The sequence below is a fragment of the Podarcis vaucheri genome (genome assembly GCF_965113315.1).
Source record: "Podarcis vaucheri genome assembly, chromosome: 6".
Classification (NCBI taxonomy): domain Eukaryota; kingdom Metazoa; phylum Chordata; class Lepidosauria; order Squamata; family Lacertidae; genus Podarcis; species Podarcis vaucheri.
This window is the reverse complement of record NC_138764.1, coordinates 27,706,794-27,712,793: the sequence shown is the minus strand read 5'-3', so window position 1 is coordinate 27,712,793 and position 6,000 is coordinate 27,706,794.

The window sequence follows — 6,000 nt, the reverse complement described above, 5'->3', positions numbered from 1 at the left end:
CCCTAATATACTTAAGATGGTCTCTTCTCCAGTCTTCAGTGTGTAGCTGGAAGCGGGGAGGCAGAAAAAGATCCTCCTTCCTTTCCACTCTGCAGCTTTAATCTGAAATCTTAGGCGCAGTACTGCGCCCAGAGCTCAGAAACTGCTTGCGCTAATGAAATACCCTGTTGCAAAATGTGCCTAGAACAATGGGAGTTTCGAACACTGCTTCAGATATCTCTCTATCTGCCTGCCCCTTGGCCTAGAGCTACTGGTGTGGGGGACAAATATAATGCAACCATCTGACATAATGCAATATAAAATGTATGTTTACTCCAAGAGATTGTAAAATCACAATCCATGCTAAGAAGGCCTCTCCTCCTTCTGGAGGGTAGGGTTGTGGGCGGGAGACGATTCCCGCATCATGCAGGGGGCATTATGCCCCCTGGTGTGTGGAAGGGCAAGGTGTGGCCATCACCTACCCCTTCAAATTTGGGGTATTCCGTTAAAGGAATCCAGCGGTCGTGGATCCTGTCTGATGCCTGTGTGGCGGGGAGCCATGGCACGACCCTCGGCGACATCTGGGGAGGGGAGAGCTTATAGTTGTATTAGCATCAACAGTATTAGCTCCCCCTACTGGTAGTTAACCCCTCTTCAGACTCACCCCTCTCTGAGTGGGTGGAGTCAAGTCTTCCGTGGTCCAATGCCTAAGCCAATACCTTCTCACTTGCTGCAATCAATAAAGTTGTGGCCTTTTCTTGCCCATTAACCTTATACACCGTGTCCACGTGTCTTTATTCTTCCAAGCGGGAATCGGGTCCTCGAACCACAACTTGAATGCCTACGAAGGAAATGCTTCAGATAACTGGCCAACAAGACAAAAAGGGGGCTCTTTCTCCCATGTTTCCTGAGCTCCTGAATGCCAAGCTACATAAGGAAATGTCCTGCTTGTGATCTCCGTGAACAGACAGAAGTCCAGGCAATGACACGAGAGCAGTGGCCCCCCACACATTGGTGGTATCTCCTCGCTGTAAGGGACAATGTTAGCTAGCTAGCAAGCATCACCATTTAGGAAACTACCCCCTGGCTGACAGATGAGATGTCAGCAGAGGCACAGCAGTGAGACTGTTTTATTGACTAGTCTGTGATGGATGGCCATAGTACTAGTGGGAAAGAGACCAAGGGCAGTTTTCCATAGTGGCAGTGAATTATGTAGCAGGGGATGATGGATGCCAAGAGCAGCCACTTAAGAGGGCTCTGTCTAGCAGACAGGCAAGCATCACAAGCACTAAGAGGTCAGCGCATCACGGTAAAAGTACATTTTGGGTTTGCTCCGCTTGCAGTGTCAACGTCTAATGCTCTGTCTCCTCCAAGGACTCTTTTTCACCTATTAGATGTTGTCTAGATGTGGCTGTATATCAGCCTTGCCTCACGCTTAGAACCAACTTGTTTCTAGCTCCACACCCAGTGAGTGATGTTATCACCCAAAATTATGCAGTCACAGACTAAGTTTGCTTTATGGAAGTCATTCCTCCCTTCATCCCATGCTCCAGACTTTATCGCCTCTTTCTTCGTGAGCATGTGCTCTGATTCAGCTCTGAAACATTGTCCATTAACCACCACTTGTGAGTGGGTTAAGCCATTTGCTGGAGTTCCCTGCCTTAACCTTATGGCTCAGTTAATCCCTGCACGAGTGGGGAAATTAATATTAGAGAGGGTGAGTTTGATACCAGGAGGCTCACTTGTTTTTCGTAGGAAGCCTTGTCCATAATGTATGAACTAATGTCATTGGGGCACTGGCAAACTGATATAATGGGTCTGCACTTAGAAAACCACCTGGGCCTCTTTTCTAAACAGGTCAAGTTCTAGGGTCATGCTCAAATATATTTTAATGTTACAGCCCTCAGTTTCAGAGTTTCTCAGCCTCTGCTTGACTGCTGTGAAACCGCAAGTTTCACTCATATTCTCAAAAATGCTCTTTCTAATGGCAGTGAGCTATGGGTCCCACTTGTGAAAGGACTTCCACCTGCGCAATGAGACTTCCTCTCCCTTTCCTCTCCCTGCATGCCCTTTGTGCCCAGTGCCGGATTTACGTATAAGCTAAACAATCTATAGCTTAGGGCCCCACTCTCTTGGGGGGCCCCAAAAAAATTGAAGGGAAAAAACAACTGGATGTACATTTCCAAATATAAGATAAAAAACAAATAAAAGAAAACCTACACACAGCAACAGTGTTTCACTATTAATATACTTCTTCTTAATTGTACTTCAGTTCAACAATTACTTTTATAAAATACATACAGTGGTACCTCGGTTTATGAACTTAATCCATTCGTGAAGTCCGTTCTTAAACCGAAACCATTCTTAAACCAAGGCGCGCTTTCCCTAATGAGGCCTCTCGCTGCTGGTGCCCTTCCACCATTTGGCTTCCGTAAACCAAAGTAAAGTTCACAAACCGGGACACTACATCTGGTTTTGTGGAGTTCGTAAACCAAATAGTTCGTAAACAGGGCTGTTCTTAAACCGAGGTACCACTGTATTTTATTATGTGCAAATGGCTTTAGATACCTATTAGGTCCATAAATTACCATATAGCATATATTCAACACAAAAAACAGTGACAATTTGTTGTTGACAAAGGACAGCTGGACATATAAAGGGTCCCATTACCTTCAGTAGCTTAGGGCCATCAAGCCTAAATCCGGCCCTGTTTGTGCCCCACAAATGTGCTTTGGAGGGCTGGGGGGGGGGAATTCAAGAATAGATTTTGGGGGCACACAGGAGGAGGAAAGGAAGCTCTTGTGTTAATGGAATGAGTTTGTTTGATGCACCCCAAGTAATCAAATCACCAGATGAAGCTGTCTTAAATTTGGTAAACATCTTTTCTATTTAGACCAGTGTTCTCCACTGAGTGTTTTTATGTATGTTTGTGTATCCCCCACCCCAAATATTGCATGTGCTTGTAGTTCCGCAAATCTTAACCCCTATCTTAGGTGTGTTTGTTTTGGTGGTGTGGAGGTGGGATTGAATTTTGAGGAGGCTCATTCCCACGGTTGATCCCAGGTGCTACAGTTCTCAGGAGGTGCTATGAAAAGATACATGTGCATAGCAGCACTGGTGTTCATGTGCAATCATGGAATCAATTCTGAATTGAGCCAACAGGAGTTTTCCCATAGCAGGGGTCAATAACATGTTTAAAAATAGTTCGGGCACATATGGAGTTGTGAATGAGTGCTTAGGCACCACCCCTCTGGTACCTTTTCTTTCTTTTCTCTTCCCAGGGTCTCTCTCTCTCTCTCTCTCTCTCTCTCTCACACACACACACACACACACACACACAGAGAGAGAGAGAGAGAGAGAGAGAGAGAGATAAAGAGAAAGCACATGCATTCATTATAAGGGGTCAGGGTAAGAGTTGGATCTAGCAGAATTGTTCTGAGTCTTGAGAAGCACATAGAGTTGAAAGAGGAAGTGGGAAAGAGTGGCATCCTTCCAATCTCCTCCTTCAACTCTATGCACTTTTCAAGGGAAAAAATGGCAGGCAACCACCTTCACCACCTTATGACCAAGTGGGCGGTGAGTGGGGTGGTGGTGGTGGTTTGAGACATTGCACCAGACCTTAACACTAGAGGAATATCTCAAGGGTGAAATTGCACTTACAGCCAACACACTGCCGACCTTGTCCTAGGGATAGCCTACACGAGTAGTATTGTTTTGTTATGGTTGTTTTCTTTGTTACATTTCCGTTGTGTATTTTTGTGTTCCTCGGATGAACGGCGAAAAAGAAATTCTATAATATAATTAATATGATATAAATTCAATAAATAAATAAACAAATCGTAGTCACTGAGAGCCTTATGTATAAGTTTAATCCTTAAAGAAGACCCATTGATTTTCATTACTGAGTTGAGATTTGAATCAGGATCTACTTCATCTAAGTCTAAGACTATAGTCCTAGATACACTTACAGTGGAACCTTGTGTAACGTACTGCCCTCCTTATGAATACTTCAAGTTACGAGCCCTGCTAACCCGGAAGTAGATGCCCCTTGTTGTGAACTTTGCCCCGGGATGTGAGCGGAAGTCGTGTGCCAGCGGCCCGGCAGCAGTGGGAGGCGCCATTAGTGAAAGCCCGTCTCATGTTAAGAACAGTATCAGCTTAAGAACGGACCTCTGGAATGAATTAAGTTCATAACCGGAGGTACCACTGTACTTGGAAGCAAGTCTCACTGAATTCAGCCCAGGGTGTAAAACACTTAACCCAACACTCAATCTTGAACCACATCCTCTTCATTCAACTCCATCACTCACTGAATGAATGACTTTGCATCATTGTGGCTTGGATGATGAAGCTTCACTGTTTACATAACAGACAGGAGGATGACCCAGAGATTTAGCAGAATTAAGTGAGTGTATCAACCACAAGACCTCAGCAACATGATAGCTCTTGAATTCAATACAACTTAGATTACATTCAATAAGATTTTTAAAAAAGCCCTGTGGTATTAATGGGCCTCGTAAAGTAGTTTCCTGTGGGATATATGTTACTTCCACTCTTGTTAAAAGTTCTTTTGATAACTTATTCATTACTCTGCTGTTAAAGAGCCCTGCAGTGCTTGCCTTGATGCATTAAGTATGCAAGTCCTTCTGGAAATAGGTTTTAACCTAAAGTAATTTGAACCCTGGCGGTTTGATGTGCGCCCAAACTTGGAGGGCGATATAAAACATGCAACCTTTTGAAAACAGGCAAGAGAGGAGAAACAGGCCGGGCATGTGTGTGGAGAGAAGAGAAATTGTGTGAGAAAATAAAAATAAAATATTCATTTGTTGGGAGTAATAAGAAATGGCAAATGTGAGGAACCAAACAAACACGTTGAAAAGTGGATGTAATTTGAGAAGAGGGAGGAATGCTTGCCCTGCAAATTCCAGCCACTCCACATAGCATGCCGATTCTGAGTTTGTGAGTGACTTGAAATAATGTCTTCCAACTATCCATCCCATTTTTAGCCCTCCCTGACAAGTCCCCTACTCCCGGCATGAAGGGCAGGGGAGAGTTTTCTGGTATAGAGAAAGCACATGTTATTTCTGGAATAGCAGAATAACACGTGCCAGTCTGAGGTGGTGTACAAACCATAGAAGAGTTTGGATTTGATATCCCACTTTATCACTACCCTAAGGAGTCTCAAAGCGGCTAATAATCTCCTTTTCCCTTCCTCCCCCACAACAAACACTCTATGAAGTGAGTGAGGCTGAAGAGACTTCAGAGAAGTGTGACTAGCCCAAGGTCACCCAGCAGCTGCATGTGGAGGAGCGGGGAAGCGAACCCGGTTGGCCAGATTACGAGTCTACCGCTCTTAACCACTACACCACACTGGCTCTCATACATTTAAAGCACATGGCTTCCCCCCAAAAAATCTTGGGAACTATAGTTGAATCCTCAAAGAATGACAGTTCTTGGCACCCTTAGCAAATGACAGTACCCAGAATTCTTGAGGGAAGTTATGTGCTTTAAATGTGTGTAGTCAGCCTTTGTATAAGCTGGACACATCACTTGTGAATCTTTTTATTTGGCTTAGAGAAAGACAGCTGCCTGTCATGAGTCAGCCCTCCCCCTTTCACAAAGGTAAGCGGTTTTGCTCCCTGCCCCTTCCTTCCTTCCTTCCTTCCTTCCTTCCTTCCTTCCTTCCTTCCTTCCTTCCTTCCTTCCTTCCTTTCTTTTTGCTAGAAACTGGGGAAATCGCCACATACCAGGAGCTTGCACAAAAACCATTTGGGGTTTTTGACTCTTCTTTTCAACTACTCAGGCAAAACAAGAGTAGGAGAGAGGTTTCCAAAGGAACTCTTGAAAATCTCAAATTGTTTATGAAGTGACTTGATGAATCCACTTCACTCATTTTAAAATGTAGGGGATACATTGCGCATTTCGACGGAAAGATGGTGCATAAATATTTCCAGTAAATAAAGAAGTTAGCATTACTGAATCACTACTGAATAAATATGTTACTGAATGGGACTGTGAGGC